At 43.2% G+C, this 23,907-nt stretch overlaps 1 long non-coding RNA gene across 2 annotated transcripts in view; it reads left to right on the top strand.

Moving 5' to 3' along the window:
- Window positions 1–23,907, top strand: part of LOC138569657 (uncharacterized) — a 1,296,145-nt gene that overhangs the window by 760,350 nt on the left and 511,888 nt on the right. For both annotated transcript variants that reach the window (XR_011303296.1, XR_011303294.1), the window contains one exon: window positions 10,259–10,414. This is a non-coding gene — a long non-coding RNA (uncharacterized lncRNA). The remainder of the gene's footprint in view (window positions 1–10,258; window positions 10,415–23,907) is intronic.

Here is a 23,907-nt window from a genome sequence, read left to right as displayed (position 1 = left end):
GATGCAAAGGTCACTGAGAAGCAACACAGGACAGAACGGCCCCACCCCACCTATGCAGTCAAACACGAACAACGAACCTGCAGCAGGGAACGATGAAAGTGCCAGTGAATGCCTCTGCTGATACATGGGGAGGTTTACGGGAAGGCATTTATGAATAATACAGTAAGCCTTGAGCAGCATGCAGACTTTGCCCGACTGGAAGGGAGGCTCAGGCGTGGCTCTTCGTGTCATTTTTCTGGACATCGAGAGGCTTACTAAGAAATCTCTGGAGACTTCATATTATGGAATCAAGGCTTCGCACTGGACCTGGGAACCTCTGTATCCTTTTTGGCAATTTCTGTTGAAACCCTTATAAATTCAATTTTTCAGACCTGAAAATAACTCCTTTGCGGTGAAGATCCGCAAATCATTTGTGTGATGACACCGGCAGAACTTAAACACCTTGCTACATCTCCCTGCTGCACCCAATAACTTCGAAGCATCACTATTGTCAAGTTTATAAGGCCACGGGTCAGTGGTCCAACTGCACAAAAAGAAGTTGTGGAACTGTGTTCCCTGCTGGCCTGCCCCCAACCCGCTCCCCACAAACCCCATCGCCATGTGCAATCCAAACCCCCAAACCAACACATCTGCTCTTTAAGAGAAAGGTCAGTGCAGTGCACTGAAGTGCAAGTTTCAACTTCTTCCTACACTTTTATTTGAAAACAAAACCATTCCCCACCAGTTCTTTTTAAAATAAAAGTATAGGAACAGTAAAACTTGAAAAGAAAAAGTAGACGACCACTGCCACGGGTGTATTATTTAAGCTATATAGACCTTGTCAAAGACCGTACTGGGAGTTATGGACCCTGAAGACAGAGTTAAAGACCCGAGTGCAGAAAGGTTGTTTAACCTTGTGTACGGGCTAATAACCACAGGTATTGGCACAGGGCATGGTCTATAAAACTTTGATCACAGTTCGGGGTAAAGGGAGGTTTAAAAAAAAATAAAATGCCTGATGTGGTTGATGGGAACTCGCTGGTTCCTAGCAACCACGGACAGTGTGATAAGGAAGGAGGGACGGGGCTAAGATTGCAGCTTGTCCGCGTCTGCCAGATGTGGCCGAGCGAGGTGAGTGGTCGTGTGGCATTGGGGATGGAAAAACTGTGCCGCACCGCCAGGTGTCGCCCAGTGTACATTCGTGAGGGGCAGAGCAATATGTCCCCCCTCCTCCTTCATAAGGTAAGGAAGAGGAGGTGGGTGCAGGGGATTAATTGTGCCCGGCTGTGTCTGTCAAGTACAGTCCTAATAATAATGTGTTAGTTATATAGCGCTTCTTTATAAAGTGCTTTACATAGGACATATTTACTTACATTATTATTATTACCCAATCGAAATTGGTACTGACTTCATCGACCTTCAGAAGGATGAAACGTAGAGTCTACCGTGCCAAAATTTGAACCTGCGACCTGCAAATCAAACACAGATCACAGCAACTGGCGCTTAACCTGCTGAGCGCTAAACCCGCTGAGCTATCTTACCAGCTTAATAGTGTGGAGTGGAGTCGGTGCTCTCAGTGCAGTGTTCCGGTGATGAGAGGGAGCTCCACATTGACAGCCCTGCTTGCATCAGTGAATCGGGGGATCACAGTGCTCCCCCTCTCATTAACCAATTTCCTGGGCTTTTAATATTTTTGCAAGCCATACTGGCCCATATGGCCCAGAAATTGGCCAATGGGGGAGTGACACGTTCTCTAACAGGTGAGCCTGAACATGACATTGGAATTGCTGACTGAATCTGGGTCTTAGAGCGCATGACGTCCACACTTTGAATGTCTGTGCCTGTTACGTGGGCTTAGTTATTTCGTCAACCTCCGGGCTGTTTCAGTACTAGGGATTATTCATTGGATGGGGCATCACTGTGTTCATACCCAAACTCTGTGGTTGTGACTCCATCAGTGACCCTGTTGGCTAGACACGTCTACTGCGTATGTCTCACCATGTTTCCTTGACCATTTTCCTTTAGCATCAGTCGCCAGAAAAATCCCTGCCCTTTAGCCTTCTTTTTCTTTTCCTTCCAGTCACATCTAGCCGCTTGTAAGTTTGGTAGGAATGAGTCCACACTGCCTTCTACCGCGCGGATCCCTCGGAGGGCCGTGTGCACCAGACTTTTACCAGTATCTTGAGCTGTGACCCCTGAAGCCCAACCCTGCATTCTCATGAAAATTCCCATTGCCCAATGCTGCTGACTAAAGAGACCCCCATGTTCTATGGGCATTGCCACTGTCTCCAGTCAAGTTCTAGAAACTTCAGTATTTGCTATCAAACTGTTGTCCTTCTTTGCACTAGGTATGCAGGGGCTTCTCCACATTGCCACCTAGGTGTATTACCATTGCCCCTAGGTGAACTACCAATTTGTTTTCGTGTTTGGGTATGTGATGGATTGCCATCTCTAAGGGTGTGAACACTTTTCTGGGATTGATATTACCATAACATGATGCAGGCAATTAAGGTTCTGAAAGGGAGGGCTGCTATTCAGACCCCCTTTCATAAAATCTCTGTACTAATATTATAGTGCAAACATGTGCCTTTTTTCTGAGATACCCTATAGACGCCCTCAGCCCAAGCTCTGCAGTGGCACAGAACAGGTTCAAAGGTAACATGTGTATTCCTGACAGCTGTAGGAACGCAAGGTTGATGGAGGCACTGATGGCTTTTTTAACTATATGCACATCTGATATTTATTGTAGTTGTGTTATCTAGTCAGTCTGATGGCACATACATTTTTAAATACAAGCCATGTCTAGTTGTGGCATGGTGACAGCTAAAACCACATAATTATAGAGCCACAACAATGTAATATCACACTGTTACTGCTCTATGAGCAGTGGTGTAACACAAGCTCTGGGGGCCCCCCTGCAAGCCATGCTGAGGCCCCCCCCAACTTGGCAACAAATCAAGAGTCGCGCCACACTCTGGGCCGCCATAGATTACCACGCCTGCGCAATACGCACATACTTGTTGCTGAAGGGGTATGCCACACACCGCACTACGAGAAAGATATAAATATGTGTTTTAATGCAATATACAGCACACTTTCTGAGAAAAATTGACTAAAAAGCCACAGTGTTTGCTATTGTTGTGTAGGGTAACAGCAATCCAAAACATGCAAGTCACCAACGGTGCACATGAACATTAATGCTTTGCTATTAAAAATGCCATGCCACAATAAAAACATCTTCAACTGGCTGCACAATGTAGACCAGTGTAGACACATAACATTGCAGTAACATTTAGACATACCTAGACTGGTTGCACAAAAATGCCAGTCGAAGCACAAAGACTCATCAAGAACACAGCACACATTCAAGCCTGCGTCTCTACGGCCTCTAACAACACAGCCAAACTGTTTAAAATCTGCAAAGAACTGGCCAATCCTGTTGCGGTTTCTACCTCTCCTGTTCCCTCAACAGGCCCTCTGTACGGCTTTGGCCTCTCGCTTCTCCGCAAAAGCTCAGGACATCCTGTCCACTATCGCCTCTTCCTCTCCCTCTTCCTCTCTCGGCCCCCTTTGGCCATCTCTCCCTCTCCTCCTTTTTCCTCTTTCACTCTAACACCTGACAAGGTTTCTAGACAAGTCCCATCCATGGAAGTGTCGTCGAAACAGGTGCTCCCCTGCTCCTCCAGAACCATCAAGGACCACATTGACATGATCCAGCATTGTCCGATTTCTGTAATCATTTTTTTCGCACTGGAACTTCCCCTCTCCCAAATTCTTGGAAAAGCTGGCCAACTGCCAGCTTACACTCCACACTGAATCTGTTGGTTGTCTCCATGACCATCAGTCTGGCTTAAGAGCTGCCTGAGGCACGGAAACTGCTCTCCTGAACACCTGTGAAGATCTGATCTCTAACCTTGATTCCAGCATTCCTTCTGTCCTCATCATCCTGGAAGTTTCCTCTGCTTTCGACACGGTCAACCACGCCATCCTGATCAGTTGACTTTGTGAGAACCTGGGCCTCATGGATCAGGCCCTGGAGTGGCTGACCGACTTCCCCTTGGACTGCCCCTCCCAGGTCCAACTTTGTCCCGTTCACTCCGCCACCTCTCTCTACATGTGGAGTTCTCCAGGGCTCTATCCTCTCACCCTGGTTTTTCAACCTCTATTTGGCTCCTTTGACCCACCTGATCTCTACCTTCTCCTCTAACTTACAGTGTTGTGCGGATGACACTCCACTTTCCTTCAGGCTCTCCTCAGCCTACTCTCCTCTCTAGCTCATTCCTGGTGTCATCTTAAACTCCACTCTCTCTTTCTCTCCTCACATCTCGGACATCGCCAAGAAATCCCACTACCAGCTGCACCTCCTCAAAGGGACTCTTCCATTTCTCACTTTCCCCCAGAAGCTCACTGTCTCCAGAGCTCTGGTTCTTTCTAGGCTGGACTACTGCAACAGCCACTTTCTCAATCTGCTTTCCTCTACTCTGCACCCTGTGCAACTAATCCAGAACAGGACTGCGAGACTTATCCTTGGCCTCAAGCCCAGGGACTGTATCTCTCCAGCCATGAAATCTCTCCACTGGCTCTCAGTGGCTGCGAGGATCAAGTTCAATACCCTTTTCATTGTCCACAAGGGTTTCTGGGGCTGGTATCTGCACTACATCCAACACTATCTTCCAAAATACCTTCCTTCTCGAGCCCTAAGGGTTAGATACTTCTCCAGGCAGAGAGTGGGGGGGGTAGATCCTTCTCCCCTGCAGGCGCCTCCCTCTGAAATGGCCTCCCTGACCCTCCCAAACTTGAGCCGGACCACCTGAAGTTCCAGAAGCAGCTCAAAACATTCCTCTTCTCCTCTGCTTTCTCTCTCTCCCTCCCCTGCTGACCTACCTGTCCGCTGTAGCAACTGGTTGCTTGGCTACCCTCTGTCTCACTGAGTCCAGGCTCTTTCTTGATCAGTCACCCTTGCACTGCCTCCAGGTCTACCACGCAGTTAGGGGCTGTAACTGTAACCCTACAGTCCCTTGTTCTCCTTGCACTACCCAGAGCCGCGCTGCCCTGGCGGCACCTGTTTTCCCCTCCTCTCTGACTTGCACTTCCCCCCTCCCTTTCCTCTTGCACTTCTCGTTCTCGATATGAATGACACAAGGCTTATTAAGATCATTTGTCTTGTCCTCCCTCAGTTTTCTTTCTCTTGTCTTGTCGTGACTAAAAACACTTGTCTACAGGTGCGTTATATATGGCTTATCTTATCATAACATATCATTTTATCACAGATGGCCAGAACAATACACAGTACCACAGTAAGAAACGGCTATAATGGCAGAACCCAAATGCCAGTATAGCCAGGTAATTACACTTAGCAGGACTGCTTTATCAGAAATGCCCAGTTAAAAAAAGTGATGCCAAACTGAGGAATGACTAGGCTGGCTGCACCAAAATGCCTCTCTAGCCACTAATACCACATATCATGCCTGCTTAGCATGGGCATGGACGACCATTATGATTTATTGCACAACCCTGCACCCCCCACACATCTCTTCTCCCTGCCATCCCCTACCCCAACCTCCAATATCAGCTCATTGGCCCAGAATTACCTCCACGTCCCTCTTCCTTGTCCCAGTGCTTACTTATGAGGCGCCTTGCCTCACTGGTAAGTACTGGAGGAAGAGTGGAACTAGGAGTAATGAAGATTACAGGTAGCTAAATCAGGCATTACCTTCATGTACCTCTACCTTATCCCAGTACTTGTGTATGAGGCATAGTGCCTCATACACAAGTACTGCCTCATACACAAGTACTGGGATGAGGAAGAATAGGGCTAGGTGTAAAGAAGATTACCAATAATTAATCAAGGCATTAAACACAAGTAGTGGTGGAACACCATTGAGCTGACTGGGCTTCAGCCCCCCCCACCGGTTCCCCCCCACTGAAATTGTGGGCTATGTTGACTTGACCTGGCTGACCTTCAGAGCAGTTTCCGGACAGAAAAGGACACAGATGTTAAACAGCACCTGGGTTTTGCCATTAACAAGGGCCCAGCCCAGCAATTACTAATGTACATCATTTCACTGTTAGTACCTGCATTCAAATGCCACAATTTTTAAGCAATTGAAATTGTGATGTGGGTTTAGTACTTGCATGCCAGGGGAGTGATTGGAAGGGTAGAGCGGAAACAGGAGACTAGTCATTCTCACAGCAGCCCATAAGTGGGTGCTTTCAGACCTATAGGAGAGAGTTAACTGCTTGTAACATTGAAGCTGCACTGGAATAGTCTCATTAAAATGCATAAAGAAGTTAGATGCCCCTACACAAATAGGTTTGCTCCTCCTCACCACACGTGAAGTTAGCACTCTCCCAACATTTGAAAAGTTAGCCCCCCTGAAATGTAGGTTTTGTTGCGCCCCTGAACACAAGTACACACACCATTAACCATATATACACACGCTCACTCAGCCATCCATATTTAAGTGTGCACCCTTTCACCATACAGGCACACCCAGGCAGCCACCCATACATTTAAGTGTGCAACCTTTCACCACACAGGCGCACACACCCAGGCACCTACCCATACATTTAAGTGTGCACCCTTTCACCATACAGGCACACCCAGGCAGCCACCCACACATTTAAGTGTGCATCCTTTCACCGTACACGCACACCCAGCCACCCATACATTTGTGTGCACCCTTTCACCATACCCTCACACAGACAGTCACCTATACACTTAAGTGTGGACATTTTCACCATACAGGCACACCCAGGCAGCCACCCATACATTTCAGTGTGCATCCTTTCACCATACACTCACACACACACACGTCATGGGTTGAGGGGAGCCATAATACTTCAAAAATACATTGGGCCTCATTAGGACCCTGGCGGTGATGGTATGAACGGTGCCGGTAAGGCACTGGCACCGTTCATACCGTCCCGCCGCATTACGAGTTCTGCTCGCGGGTTCCTGACAGCTTGAGGACCGTGGCACCGACAACAATAGTTCAAATTTTCCCGAATAGCTTATGAAAAGTCCCATCTGATAATACAACTCTCCTCAAAATTTGAGCTTGGGGACAATAGTTATTAGCTAAAATGTGATAGCAGCTCCCCAAAAAAATGACAGATTGAAGAGAGAGGTACCCTCTAGCTAATGCAACCAGATACTTGTCTGTAAAATCTCAGGATTCTAATTTGTATCTTTTTCGTGGAAATCGCACAAATCTGCCATTTGCACCGGCAACCACATGCTGGCATATGACACAGTGCATTATGACCAGCATGCTAAGAATAATTGAGAAATATATAGTTTGTGACCCTTACCTGTAAATTAAAGAAAAGTGGCATGTTGAAGATTGTTTAACTTTATAGCTAAGTGTTCATAAATGACATTCAAAATGGTTGGAGCTACAACTCCCAGAAATGGAGCCTAGTAACTAAAGGAGCCAATCATTGCAAAGGGGCTAGGCCTTGTTCAAGGAGGGGGGGGGGGCAATGGGGGTCCAATTCGAATCAGGAGCCAATAAGCTGGCACCACATAATTTAGATATTTTGGGGTGTGATTAGGGGTTTAAAGGCACAGTAGAAAAAGGGACTTGTGGAGGAGAACCAAAATGGCAAGGGAGACAGGAGGACGTGGATGAGACAAGGAGAAAGGTGGACAAAGATCTGTAGAGAACCAGGAGAGAGCGATTGATGCTGGAGGCTATCCATTACTGATCCTGGAGGGGCAGTTTTACCAGATCACTATGCTTCCCATGAGATGACCCTGGAGGATTGATGACTTTTCCTGAGCATAAAACCCAGAGTGATTTAAACTAAGTACAACAGAACAAACCATTGTTGGGGGTCTTGTTTAATTGGTATCTTTTCCCATGTAGATATTCATGGGAAGGGCATAGCACCCTAGAAATTGTGATTTTATTAATAATTTAATTAACTCCCACATAGCCAAATGACACAGGGTGATCTTGAAGGAATTTGAAACTTCCAACCTTGCTCCCAGTGTGACTAACGATATAGTCCTATAAAGTAATTTTGGAGCATCTATATCCCTTTTGCCACCCCTAAAATCCCGTAAAGAGAAGGGGTGCATACCACATTTCTGAATGGGTTAACAGTCCCGAAACCCTGTACCAAAGAAAGGGGTGCTAAATCACAACTGAATATCTGGGTTTGTGCTGGGCAGAAAAGTGTCTTCCAGGATAAACAAAGTGAAATAACTGATTTAAAAGCACACTCACTACTGAGAGTGAGAAATGGACTCCAAATTGAGTGATTCTTTGCAGCATAGTGGTAAAGGAAAAGGATTCAATTTATTGAGAAAATTATTTTGTTAAATATTGGTTGTGTGAGTACATTACTAGACATGAAGAGTGCACAGGGAGGTCAGAAATGAAGAGCGCTACACATGTAAAATGTATTTTTAACCAACAGAAGAACACTACAGGTATTTAAGTAAATCCACTTATCAAATACATTGTCAAATAATATTGCCATGTTATGGGGATGTTGTATGTTATGGGGATGTTGTATTGATTATGAGTATATTATGGGGTAATTTTGTGAGTGACATTGCAAGGATTCTCCAGTCCTGTGTTTCCTTTCCATGTGACATGGGGAATATGAGATCAGAAGTGAGAACTGCACATGTTATTGGGTCCTAGATGTTTTGTGAATCCTTATTATCAAAAGTGAATGGTGTTCAACAGGAAAGGTGTTGTGCCACACAGTGAGGTGGCATGCATTGTGATACTTACTGAGCGATAAGAAGTTTGTCTGCAAAATAATAAATATATCTTCCTTCTGCACAACAGCCTGATTATTGGCTTGCTCATTACAAAGCAGTGAGGGAAAATAGTGGTGTTATATGTATTAAGGCCAGTGTTAGTGAAGAACCCAAAATATTTTGATATTGATGTGGCACTTTTGATTTGGGGGAGGAAGAACGTCCCTAATTAATTGTTGCCCCATAAATATCTCCTACAATCACTACTAACCCTCACTTATTACCTTCCAAACTCATATCACTACTGTCTAACACCCTACTCATCTTGTCTCTATTTCTAGTCTGGGTACTTCAAGTACTTCTTTACACTGTTGTTTAAATAACCTCTCCTTCTCTATGTCTTGGAAGAGGTTGGCGAGCCAAAGGTCTGGCTTGGCACTAAGAGTTAAACATGAGCCAATCAGGCAAAATACCCATAAATGGCCTCCTGCCTTCCTACCTCTCGAAAGACAATATCCATACCTGTGGCCTTACCCCAAAATGCAAAACAGCATACCTAGCATCCCTTCTCTTTTAACTTCAAAACACAAGACCAAAATGTAGCATCCCACACCACAAGACCAATGTGTATTACTCTGCATCCCCAACCCCCAAAAAACATACCTGATCTCTACCTAACCGAACACAAAACAACAAAGCACCGATTTGTTGCCCAGTCTCCCTGCCACCTACCAAACTTTGGCATTCCTCCCACTGCCTAGGGCCCAAAATCCATAGTAGTATCCCTGCTTCCTCTTCATCCACACCTGTTCCTGGCCTACCAGTTTAGGAAGAAACAACACAGTAAGATACAATGATTTGCACAGGATCACACACTCTAATTTAGAGGTGAAGCTGGGATTTAAGTCCAGTCAGCACTGAAGACAATTGAATGCTCCAATATCAGGATGTGTTAAAGTATTATTATTATTATTATTATTATTATTAATAGCTAAACTAATACTGATTCATAGACACCAGACTTGTAAACCACACAAATCGCATTCCAAAGTAACCTGACCAATTTGGAAATACTTTTTTTTTTATTATTAGTTGATATGGTCATGATAAATCGAGACCTTTCAACTTTTATATATATAAAACAGAAATGCATTTACATTTAGTAACCATTACAATCACATTTAAAACAAAATATATACCATGTTGCCTAATACAGGTTACATAAATAAAATTTAACATGGAGAAAGAATACATTACAAATATACGTTTACCCTACCTCCAGAAGGTAACAGGATAGGTGTCATTCATATATAAGCTTTTCTCAAATGCAGACATAAAAGCTCTATTAACATCAAAATATTATTAAACCTTCATGCTTATTTTCTTAACCTTTAACCCTAGATGATTTAAGTAATTCAATATGGCATATCCCACGGATGTCCTTGTAGTATGAAACAACAAACCCCAAAGTTTATTGGCTGCCATGTCACAATCATCTTCAAATAGATGTTTGCAATGCAGAGATCTGTGTGTCGCTAATTCGATTCATTCTACACACAGATGTTTCAGGGTTTCGTCCTTTTGATCGCAAAACCGGCATGTCGCATCTGGACTATCAAGCATCCTTCGTTTGTGCAACACTTCTCTGGTTAACCAGAGATTTAATCGAGACCGCATTAAGTCACCTGGATGTTGTGAGGTCGGAAATGTTACCAGGTAGCTTTCAATCTCATTATAGCATTTAATCTCAAATGGGTTTGCAACAAAGTTTTGGTATTGGAAGCATGCAGTTCTAGTTTTGACCCAATCCATTTCCCATATCTTGATTTTTGCTCTGTCTGGATTCTCAATCAGCAATGCTGCATCAATGAGCGCCTCGTTGAGTACTTTTTGTGCTCTCATGCGCCAAACTCTGGGAAATAGGTCCAGTGAGTTTAGCGGATAGTTGGATATGATATTCAGAAGACCTGAGGCTGTTTTACTCAGAAGGCATTTACGATAAAGCGAGCATAGCTTCCACTTATAAATGGCATATAGGGAAATTAAACTGAGCTTGTGCCTTATGATAGGTAATGGTTCTGAATTGGGAAGATTTAACACGTGCCTCCAATACCATTCTTCCTTGCTCGCCCAGTGGCTATAAGGTTGCCATGCTTTTGTTTCTACACCATACATTACAACTGGTATTACTTTTAATTTGTAGTATGTTATTACTGGCATTAATGAGAATCTGCAAAACCTTGCTTTGATAATGCGTGCTTGCGAGATTGACGTTTGCAATTTCAACATTACTTGCTGATGATAAGTATTATCTGCCCATTAGTTAGAAATACTCGTGCCTAGATATGTGTATGATGTTACTGCTGAAATCTTGCATTTTTGTAAAGCCCAATGCGATTTGGCCATTCTTTGCTTTCGTGTGCCAAATTGGATTACTATTGTTTTCGAGATGTTAATGGTTGTACAGTTTTTTTGCACATACATGTCTAATGCATTGAGTAATGTATGCAGCCCCTTTGGGGTTTGAGATATGAGGGCCATATCATCGGCATACAATAACCATTCCACATGAGTCCCCATGATCCTAGGCGAGTCTGTATGAAGTCCCTCAAAGACCTGACTCACATCCTAAATAAAGAAATTAAATAAAGCTGATGCTAACAAACATCCCTGCTTTAAACCCTGTGCGGTCTTGATCGGTTCTGTTAATAGGCAATCATTAGTTAGCCTTATTTGAATAGTGGTGTTTAAATGTAACTGTATCAACCACTTTAAAATTTCCCAAGGGCATCCAGCATCTGCAAGTGTTTTATAAAACAGTTCTCTTGGGACTGCTTTGAAAGCCATCTTGAAGTCAATAAATGCAATGTAAATTGCTTGCTTGTGCTGGTGAGCTCGCTTTATTATACTAGTGAGTGTAATCATATTTATGGCTGTACCTAAGCCCGGCAAAAAACCCGTCTGAAACGGGTCACGCATGTTCTGAGTATCCAGCCATTTTTTGAGCGAGTTCAATAATAGCCTAGCAAATAGTTTTCCAGGGCAGTCCAATAAGGATATCGGTCTGTATGATCTGGGGTCTTCTCGATTACCTTTTTTGAAAATTGGGAGCATAATTGATTTCTTCCAACTATCAGGAATGCTACTGATTTTAAAGACATTCTCGTATATTTGGAGCAAGATTGCAGCCCACTCTTCTGGATATTTTTTAAGCATGGCATTATGCAGACCATCTGGACCCATGGCAGGAGAGGTGCTTTATCTGCTTATGCAATGTTTTATGTCTTCCACATTTAGCAAACATTCATGACTTGTGTCCTTTACTTGAAAATTCTCATTCATGTTAGAGAAAGGAGATTGATACAGATCCTGAAAGTAAACATGCCAACCCTTACTTTATATTGAGTTGGTTTGCACCGCCACTTGTGGATTTGCTGTGGCCTTATTGAGTAAGGACCAGATGCCAGCTGTAGATTTAGTAATAATTTGCCTCAGCATCTGTTCACCATCTTTCTGATTTTGCATGCATTTCCTGGTTTTAAGCCAACATTTATACATTCGTGGTAGATGTTTGATCTTTATGATTTTATCCACACTATTTACTATATTCAAGTGGCGAATGTCTTGCCTTAATTGATTGTGATTTCCCGTGCTTCAGCTCAATATCAAAGGCGTGGCAATGCTTGTTTTTGAGGCTATTCTCTGATAAAGTCACTTGTCTAAACATCTGCATTGCATGAACATAGTCACCACCCTTTTTCGTGCCTGTCCTGTGGAATAGATTGTTAAGGTTTAGGTCAAGCTTAATTAGTTTCGATCTTGTCCATTGCAGCCTATTGCTTTGATTATTTACTAGAGCATTTGCTATGTTGGAGTTTACTTCCATACTCACTGTTGGTAAATGGAGGACAAAGGTTAGCCATAATTTATTATGGTCACTTATCTCTGTGTGCATGACTTCAAGGGTTTTGACCTGATTGAAAGAGGACATATTAACATATATGTAGTCCAAAATGGCCTGCTGGGAGCTTCTATGCCAGGTGAAATACGGTGGAATATCTCCCGGAACAGTTCCATTTATCATTATAAAGTTTCTTTCTGCCATAATTGCTGCCCATGTGGCTTCATTACCACTCAACTCGGTATCTGCACCTGGATAAAGATGTAGGTTGAGATCTCCCAGTACAATTGTTTTGGTGATTCCTGCATCCAATACAAGTGCATCAAGTATGGTAATTTACTGGCCAAAAAACTCTTCCGTTTTTAACATTTGAATACTCCAATAGATATTAACTATTGCTAGTGTCAATTTACCACTAGACAGCTTGACAACTTGGAAACTAGGGGAGGGAGTGGGGCAATGCTGACTCATGAAACCTCTGAATTTTTTAACAGCCAATAGCAGACCTCCCTTTGGACGACCCAAATGTTTTTTGTGGCAGGGGTCAATAAGACCAATACTGGTTGCGACAAAAGCCACGTCTCTTGAAGAGCAATGATGTCATAACCCACTAGGTCACCAGTAGATGCGGTGATAAGATGTCTGTGACCTCTTGTATTCCAAGATATTAAACTCACGCTTTCTCTAAATGGGGATTGTTATGAGTTCATCACTTGCCTCTGATGACTAATCACATGGGATTCTCAGCTATTGGCAGTAAAAATTCAAGACTTATGCCCCTTTACCATTTGTACACTGGAGACCATGTCCTGCGATAAAATGAAGCCCATGTCAAATAGGGCCATTCTGACTTGCCAAAATGTATTAGCTACTACGGCTGAGCAGATCTGTATTCTGGCTTCCGAAAGATCATTATGATTAGCTAATTCAATTAGATCAATATCTACTGTGGTTATTTTTGCCAGGTCAGGAATCACTGCACATATATTCAAAATGCTTGCTCTATTCATGTCATAGCTTTTATGTGGGGATTCTCTGCATTTTATAATTAATCGGTACTGGCTCATACTTTTGTCCTCTTTAAGATTAGGGGATTTTCCCAAAGTTTGGTGCCCCGTTCTTTCTGTCAGTAACTCATGGGTTTCTTTACTGTTCACTTGGATATCCTGAATTTGACCAGAATCCTGATAGATGGGATTGGTCTGAGACAGAATCTGAGGCCCCTTTAATAGTGTGGTAATTGTCGGGAACATTTGTACCATAGGTTGCTGTTGGCCCTCACTTGGGTTTTTAGAAATGTTCTGCATCAAGTAAGCATCAATAGAGGACCTGATTTCATCACGTAATTCCTGCATGAAGGGCATGGAGGGCACCGATGGAACTACGGGTCCCTCAGCTGCTGTTTTTGGCACTTGCATCTGCACTGCTTGATTAATTGATGAAGTTACATCAGTGCTATTATCATTAGATTGAGTTGGCAGGAGTGTATTAATAGTTTGTATATTCCCCTCAATTTGTCCTGCAGTGATCTTTGGGCTTTTAAGTGAATTCAATTTGAGATCGGATTCAATAGAGGCTTTAATCTCTTTTTGTATATCCAGCATTGCGGGCATCACTGGGACTTGAGTCTCAAATTAATTTTTCTTGGTCAGACTTACAGTGTTGCTAATGATGTCCGCTTGCCCTTTGATCGGGCCGGGGTTCATTTTGGCACAGTTTCTCCTTGGCCCAAAGCTGAGCTATTGCCCATGGTCGATGTTTGTGTCAAGGCTACCAGGTCATCCAATGGTTTATATGCCGAATCACCAATTTGATTTGCTTTTAATGCGTGTCCTTGTCGGCAGTCATGAAGACTGTCATTTTTTTGCTCACCTGTGAGTATTAGGACATATCTTCTTGGTTTGGTTTTTAATAATCTGCTCTTATGTTTTGTTCCATATTGGATTATCTGTGACGCAATTTTAGCTGTTTTTTGTTTACTATGAGCCTTAAAGGTCACAACTTTTTTGCGGCAGTCGAGAATACATCAAATATGTTTTTTTCTGTGGTATCTTGCACTGATTCACAAGTGACAGAGACACTGTCGGTAACAGTGGGTTCAATTGCCTCTGTGTTTTGCTCTTGTACCACCCTGCTGATTTTGCATTAAGGAATCTGTGCTTCTGTTTGTATATCATTCTGCTCCTGTCAGGGTTCACAATTACAGGTACGGATATACTTTGGCTTTCATTCATGATAGATGGTTGTTGACTCTGGACACTCCTACCTGGTTGGATAGTCATATGATTAATATGATCAGAGTTTATATCCAACTGAGTACCCTGATTAGGAGATGCACCTGCTAGTGTCAATAGATGTTCAATATATACTCAGTTTATTTAGTAAATTTGCCATCCAAGATTTCATATAGCTTTGCCACAGTTAAAAGGGCAGTATTCATGGCACTCAGAGTGTTATTCAGGGCTGGCGCCTTAGGGAAGGAGTATCTCCACTGCTGGTTGGTGAGTATGAAAAACTCAGACCCGTACTGTAGGATCAAACCTAGAGCGTCTGGGGGTAGGTGCTATAAAGTACGGAGAGTCATCCACAAAATGTATGTCAGATTTGTCAGTGATTATAGGTGTTTTAATTCTGGCATCTCCTTGATCTGTGTTGTTAACCGGGGCTGGCAACATGGTTTCAGAATCGTGTTTCGATGTACTTCCCTCCCCTTGCTCTTCCTCTAACTGAATTAAATCCCCTCTATTAGAACATATATAGAGTACTTCTTGGCCTTTTTCGTAGGATTTGTTAGAAATATTCATAAAGTGTAGGTGGTCATCATCAACCTGCTATGGTTAGCTGGTCATACACCTGTTGTGTAAAACAGTACACGGGACCCGTCTCAGTATGCTTTCCTTATCTAATTGGGTTTCAGGACTTTGGGTGTCTTCTATGAGGCATGCAGTGATTAAGGCTGCTTCAGTGGGACCTCCTACATTTTCAGCCTCCACACTGAGTCATTCAATTTGGAATTTTTGTTGGGACTTGTACCTTTCTGTACATACTTGTGTTCTAGTTCTGACAGACCACTTTTTCCTTGAGATATTGTCTGCACCGGCAGAGGTTGTACTTCGGAATTGTCGGTTCCGATATTACCTCTGCAGTCTGTGCAAAACATTCTAATATCAGCTGTTAAGGATGCCGACCGCTGTGATGTTGTAGGCGATACACGTTGCTGCAATTTTGAGATTCTGCTCTGGTTGGTACCTTTGGCGGTTGCATTTCTGCGCTCAGGCATGCATAGTTTAGCTCGTAAAACAGATATGGGTAGCATGCCAGTAGTTAGGGTGTATTGTTTCTTTATTATGCATAAAGGAAAGAATTTATTTTAGCAAACCGTAAATGCCAGCAGAAGGAGACAACCCCCGCCACTCCGCTATCTCACTAGACAGCGAGACAGCAGCAACCACACTTTTCCAACTGTACTTCCACAATGCGTGCGGACCAATTCGCGGGATTGGTGGTGATAAGCTTGTTGGGACAAGAGGCGGGGCAATGTTCTACAAAAAAAGCGGAGAAAGAGTGCAAATTTGCGTCACACAATTACACGAATGCAGGAGCATTCATGACTAACGTTAATAACGTTAGCACGTTAGCGCTGTGCTCCTGCCACAAAAGTCAACTTAAAGTCCACACAATGCGTACCTGGTTTATTGTCCAATGGCACGCTTCCTTTTGCGGCAAAGAAATGCAAATGAGACGTGCTGATTCAGGAGTCCAAAACCAAATGGGCAGAGTGGCGGACAGCGAGACAGCAGCAAACACACTTTTCCAACCGCACTTCCACAATGCGCGGAAATACTTAAACTTAAGGAAAATGGGAATGATTGTAGCTTTGGTTCCCGATCCAGAAAGGAATACTGCAAGCAGCAAAATGCAAATTAATGTCAGTTTAAACATTCTACTGTAAGGTTTGAAAGTGTAGCTTCAAGATTCAAAGACACACAACAGAAACGAAAACTGTGGGACAAGGTCATCTGCTTTCAATTGTTGTTTTAAACAAGTTAGCTCATTAGTGTTCATGATGTTTGGAATAAGACACTGTATTATCCATTTCAGCCATAGCTTTTTGTGTGCGTAGTAGACAGAACACTACTAGTGAAGCTGTGCATGAATTAACAGTACTCTTCTCAATGATGAGACTCACTACTGTTATCATTATTTTAATACATTTCTGAGCTTTTTCTTTTTCTCTTAGTTGTATTCAAATCAACCTCCTTCATTTGACCTACACACCTGCAAGGATTTCTAATTAACATTGGATAGAGGGTGACTTTGATGGCTACAACCCTTTTTAGCTTCCGCTCAGCTAACCAGGTATGGTGTGCATCCAACAAAACACAGGACAAGACCTGCTTTATCCCACCTGAGGATTGCCACGTGATCTGCTGGGGGACCTGACGAATGAAGCATATCATGCAGTTCAACCTAACCCTTTCTATGTAACTAAGAAAAGTGTAGAGGAGGAGCCAAGTGCCTCTACCCAAAGTCTCACCCCCCATTTTGCCTATATGTTGGAAACCGGAAATTGCGACATGCACAACGCCAATAATGGTCTCTATACTACTAAGAATTCTCAAAACAAGGTATCCATTGAGAAAGCCCTATATGATGTATCCGTGGTGAAGTGGCAGTCTTTTAAAGGAGGTGAAGATGAATGAAAGAATACTGGTGACATCACATGAAGCCGAATTGAAGCACCCAGAAGAGATGCCAATGAAGAAAGTATATAGACCTTATAGATTCTGATGATGAATTAAAGAGCCGAGTAACATTTCAAGTGCAGAATGAAGATTGCACATGCAGAGAGCACTGAAGAGACTGCAAGCCGTTTTATAATTGTACAGATGCTGAAACGCAAGTAAACTAAGTAATCATAAGGCTGGCTATACGTAGTGAATAGACTGCAGGCGGTGCCGGCAATATATATATGTATATAGAATCTGGATGTTCCATGTCATGTGTTAGCAAACTAGGACCCCATGAACAGAAGGGCTACAGAGGGAAACCTCAAGCCCAGGGATTGTATCTCTCCAGGACTGAAATCTTTGCACTGGCTCCCAGTGGCAGAGAGGATAACGTTGAAAACCACCTGCATTGTCCACAAGGCCTTCTGGGGTTTGGGTCCTCAGTACATTCAACTCGCTCTTCCTAAATATCTTCCTTCTTGTGCTCTTCGCTCATCCGCCTCCAACTCCCTCAGGGTTAGTCAATTGTGCAAGCAGCGAGTTGGTGGTAGATCTCTCTCCTCTGCTGGGGTCTCCCTCTGGAACAGCCTCCATGCCTCACTGAAACTTGAGGAATACCATCTCTGGTTCCGGAAGCACCTCAAAACTCCTGGCTGAATCTGTACTGGTAACCTGGCCACTCTCTGATCTCAGGCCCAGGTCCCCTCCCCTGCACTGCCTCCCGGGCAAACCCTGCACTTAGGGACTGTTTTCTGTATCCTTACATTCCCCCACCAGCACTTGACACCTGATGTCTGCACTAACCCTTGTAAGTGGCGACTTCATGTGTTCAGTACTATCGGTGACACCAGACCCTCAAGAGGAACCAAGGGTGGATGTGACGATAGGAGACAAATCCTTTTTCTTTTTTAGTAGACACTGGGGCTACTCATTCATGTATAAAATAGGGAAAATACCCAATGTCGGGAAATGCCATGAATGCGAGCTACAAATCGATTTACTTTTACTGATGAATTACCAGTATCCATAGGAGAGTGTGCCATGTCTGTCCATTATTGTATTCAAGGCAGACACTGGTTAACATTCTAGGACGAGATGTAATGATGGAATTAAATATGACGATTTATTTTACCGATGAAGGCATAGTGTATACAGCAAATGGCTCTGCAAGAAATGCCAGTAGAGCCAGAAGTCTTTCTTTATGGGGTACGCATTTTTTTGACATGGCTACCCGGCCCAGTAGGAAAGATTATGAGAATACCTGATAAGTTTCTGTTCAGGCCAGAGATACCCATGGATGAAGAAGGCAGACAGACTATTCCCCTAGAGTTCAATGCAGCCATAGTGCGAGGGGAATTGGCCATGCTCGAAGGAACAGATGAGGAGGGCAGGCCATGGAGAACATTGATTGCCATTGGGCAAGGGTCTAGATTGACTGACATCACTGATGAGGATATGTTAAGAGATGATCCATTAGATGATGAAGTAATATTCGAGATGAGTATTGCATATTGGATCAGAATAGAGAAAAGAGAAATCCCACAGCAAATGGTGATAGCGCGGCAGCGCCCAGCATTTTTTGCTGAAGACATGGAAAAGGTACAAAACTCTTTGTGGACTACAGGCCCCTATGACATAGGCCTATTGAAGGGGATAGGGGAGGGTAAGATTAAGCTGAAGCCAGGAGCAATTTTACCTCAAGCAAGACAGTACTCAATGCCTTGAGAGGCAGATGCGGGTATTTTTAAAACTATATCAGCCCTAATGGAACAGGGTATTTTAGTGACGTCAGAGTCACTGTGTAACACCGCGTTGTACCTTGTGAAAAAATTGAAGAGAGGGTCGTGGAGATTCATACAAAACATGAGACCGATTAACAAGATTGTAGAGGCAGAGCTTCCTTTAGTTCCAAATCCGGCAACGATACTATGTAGTATCCCAGCAGAAGCACAGTGTTTGACAGGGATTGACTTGAAAAATGTGTTTTCTCAATCTCGTTGCATAAGGACTCCCAAGATCTTACGTCATTTACATTTTGCCAAACTAAACTGAAGTGCACTCATTTACCCCAAGGGTACTGTGTGTCTTCATCGATATTTAATAGAGTCCTGCAGATGGACTTAGGCAATATTGATTTGAAAAGTTTTGTGCTGCAGTACGTAGATTATATTTTGGTTTGTAGCACGACCGAAGAAGAGTACAGAAAATATTTGATTCAGTTAATGACTATTCTAGCAGACAAGGGATATAAAGTGGATAAGGAGAAGTTGCAATATTGTCAAGAAGAGGTGTTGTACATAGGTCAGTTAATCTCACATGAGGGGAAGAGAGTCACACCTGAAAGAGCTGAGGCGATCATGAAAACAGCATAACCGCACACAATAAAACAAATGCAGCAGTTTTGGTGATTATGCAACTATGTTAGAGCGTGGGTATTTGATTATAGTTCATACACAAGACCCCTTTTACAGGCTCTGAAGAAGGCACAAGTGAATAAGGGAAGAATGGAATAGACTGAGGAAATGGAGGAAGAATTTGAAGAATTGAAGAAAGCAATGTGTACAGCTGCAGTTTTAGGAATTCCCAACTATGATGAGGAATTACTTTTGTATTCACATATGAATGAGACAGTCATGACAGCGGTGTTTCCACAGCAGACTACATTGGGGTACAATCCCCTGGCATATTACAGTGGGATTTTAGATCCAGTTATGAGAGGGCACTTTCCTTGCGAACAGTCACTCGCAGCAGCCGCGTTCGCAATAGAGAAGTCTACTAGTATTGTGATGGGGTGTTCTATGACATTGTTTGTTGAGCATGCTTTGTTTGCCATTTTGGAGAAACCTAAGAGTACATTAACATCTGAGAGGGCTTCCGGATATGAGTTAGTTATATCAAATCCAGCAATCAAAATAGTCAGGTGTAAAATAGTGAACCCTGCCACGTTTGGAGCTGAGCCTGTGGCAGAGAGTGAGCATGTGCATGATTGCACTTACTATGAGGAGTTCTATGACGGTATCCTGCGCATAAAGGAAAATGCATTAGCAAGGAGAGAGATTCTCTTCATTGATGGGTCTTCAAAAATCAATCAAACTAATGGGGAAAGGCAGTCCGGTTTGGCTGTGGTAAGAAACAGAGCCAATGGTAGCAAGTGTAAGACTACTGTCTCACTTTTCAGTGCAAGCAGCACAATTGGTGGCGCTTATTGTCACGCTATAGAAACATGCAGGGCAGGAAGTAACGGTTTACAGTGACTCCGCCTATGTGATGTCAACCATGTATGCAGGGCTAGCATGTTGGAAAAGGAGGGGCTGGCTCCAAGTGGACAGCACACCAGTGCAACATGCAGTATTATTGGACAGGTTTATTAAGGCACAACAGCTCCCAGTAGCCATTGCAATAGTTAAATACACAGCACATACTAAGCAAATTGACTGTATATCTCGCGGGAACAAAGCTGCAGATGAAGAAAAAAGGGTTGCATAGTCACCAGATTTTTCGAGCTTTGATACTCCAGATGTAAAGGAGAAAGTAGTCACAATTATGATTGTTAATGAAAGGTTTAATCATTTATCAAGAACACAGTTGATGGGGGTTCAAGGCGGTGCACCACAAGAATTGTGGAAACTGAGGGGGTGTTATTTACCCCCCTCTGAAGCATTGTGTCGACAGGACAGCACTGGAAAGCTGGTAAAGTCTGTAGCCTTGTCAAGGGTAGTGTTTGAACAGCTGCACTACCCTGCACATGTAACTAGGGAAAGCCTTGCAGCAGCTATGTTAGAACATTAGGTAAAGAAAAAGGAACATGTTGCATTTTATATAGTAAATTGCATCGTATGTCAAAAGGTTACTGCTGGACATACACTGCAAACAATCAGGGGAGTGATTCCTCAACCAAACTGGCTTTTTCAGCATTTACATATTGACTATGTTGATATGCTGCAAGTATGTAGTGGATACAGGTATATGATAGTGGTGGTGTGTCCCTTTTCTAGGTGGATCAAAGCAGGTCCTTGTACACAATCTGACGCCACGTGCACAGCAACATTTTTAGTCCGAGAAGTCTTTCCCAGATGGGGAGTATGTGAGGTGCTGAGATTCAACAATGGGCCCAATTTTGTTAATGAAGTATTTGAACGGATTAGCCTATTAGTTAGTATAAAACACAAGTTTTCTTCTGCCCGCAAGTGAACGGACTATGCGAGAGACTCAACGGTCTCCTTAAAGAAAGAATTGCAAAATTGAAATTGACATTGAAGAAGGGATGTCTACACTGCCTGCCCCTTGCAATATATCCATTAAGAAATCAGCCTTGGTCGGACCACCACCTCACACCCCACGAGTTAGTGACAGGGTGGCAAATGAGAACGCCTTTGGCTCAACCATCGAGGAGCAGAAGTGATGACAGAAGACTGCAGAAATGTTAGGAAATGAGTTATGCACTTATTTGACATGTATGACCACTAGTATCTCTGTCATTTCAGATCACCTCAAGCTTAAGGGGGTCGGTCATAGGACAGATGAAGACCATTCAGCAACCAGACTTCAAGAACTACTTCCTGTACCTAAACTATTTGTTGGAGATTCAGTCCTAGTGTCTAACTTCACAAGGAAGTGGCACGAGCCCCGTTTAGTGGTCCCTACATTGTTGAGAACATTACTCCCTCAGCAGTAAAAGTCCAAGAGAGACGCTCCTGGATCCACTTAAGTGATGTAAAGCCTTACACTGGTGAGACCGATGCACCCCCAACCGTTGATTCGGAAGCAGGACAAAAAGAAGACGTTCAGCATGTGCAGACTCTATCGATGACGAGGAAGAAGGATGCCAAGGTTGGCGATTAAATAAATGCAAGTGTGCATTTGGATTGCGGCTAACCCCGGACACTCTTTATATATATTATAGGAGTGCAAAACTAATTTCTTGAGTCACAGGAATCTTTGAATTGGACTTTAGAAAGTGTTGATGTTCTAAATATGCCAAATCTGGAGTTTGAGTTTGACGACTGGAAATGTGAGCAGTTTCCAGATTAATTCCTCACTGAGTTTCTTTTTGGTTAATTCAGATGGTCCTGGCAGATGTTGATGCCCATAGACTACTTCTCGCTGTCTTTGTTTACATACTTCGAGCTTATCCTGCTCTTGTTGGGTCTAGTACTAATATATGTGGTTTTCAGCAAGATCCTAAAAATGGCCCTGCAATTAGGAGGCTGCTTATGGTGATAGTGAACAGATGCTGCAGTTACCTGATCAGTTAACAAGGCTGCCTGATGAAAAAGTTGTTTTCCTTCCTTAAAGCAGTACACAGGCACAATGAGGACAGTCAAGAATGAAACAGTTTCAGAAAGTGAGCAAACTCAACAACATGTGGAGTATCGTAAATGATGAGGATTCATGTATTGCTGCATAATATATTCGTGCTCAGCATTCATTATTGTTTTTCTGATTTGGTTAATTCATACTGTCTACTTCATTGGTTCAAGCAAGGTAGAAGTCCCTTCGATTCTTCCCACTTGAGTGACTTATGCATATTTATCAATTACCGAAAGGCCAAGACCATTTGTGATTATCCTTACACCAGTGACACATGTAAGGTCACTCATTTCTCTGACAAGTGTTCCTTTGATTCCCCCTGTAGGATGGACCCTTATTGATGTACTTCATGAGCATTATGCATACACTATCTTTGCAAGAAGGAGACACAGGAGAAGCACATAGGAAGATGATTATGAGTTAAATAATTATCTAGACAATACAGCACATTTGGGGAATAACATGTAGTATCAGCACATGAAAAAGGTAGGAGAGAGAACCTCTAAGGAGAGTTGCTATGTCTGTGCTTTCATACCTTATGCCATGGTGAATTCTAAGATATTCATAGCTATAGAAGTAGCAGTCCAGAAAGCTCACTGCCTTACGCACCTTGCACTCTGCCATACGAGAGGTCAGTTCCAGGGTCGAGCAGCATCCTTGGTATGGGTGACCGAGAAGACAGCTCCAGAAGAAGATAATTATGTGCAAGATATGAAGACAAGAGAGAGATCCCACACCAGAGATCATGTGATAAGATATAAATAGCGTGGAATGAATGAAGCAGGATTCCAATGGGAAATAAACAAAAAGCTCAATTGTCAAGGAAAAAATGATGAAGAAATACGAAGATGCAAGGAGAGAGGTCGTCATCTGCAAATCAAGGGAACAGTGCTTTCTCCAGATGGATGGGAGCAAGGCATGATTGTGTGTAAGGCGCCAGCACTTACAGGATACTATGAGCCAGTTATAGATACTTCAGAGAATGAATGCAAGCATCAATGGCCGAAGATTGCAAAGTTGCTGACATGGGTTGATGACAAAGGAGGCCCGTTGCAGATAGTGCCTCTGGCTAGTGCAGAGCTATGCTTCAGAAACAATGGCACAATAAAGGTTGGAATGAATCAGCCGTGCAGCCCAATTTTCATTGTACCAGGAATGAAGGATGGAACAGTATTGATAATGGACCACTTCTGGACCTGCGGATCCAGAGCATATATGAAGTTGCCCAAGGACTGGAGAGGGCTGTGTTTTATCGTGATTGTCCATGT

The sequence above is a fragment of the Ambystoma mexicanum genome, chromosome 2q (genome assembly GCF_040938575.1).
Source record: "Ambystoma mexicanum isolate Mex_15411 chromosome 2q, UKY_AmexF1_1, whole genome shotgun sequence".
NCBI classification, from domain to species: domain Eukaryota; kingdom Metazoa; phylum Chordata; class Amphibia; order Caudata; family Ambystomatidae; genus Ambystoma; species Ambystoma mexicanum.
This window is presented reverse-complemented; position numbering and strand designations above follow the sequence as displayed.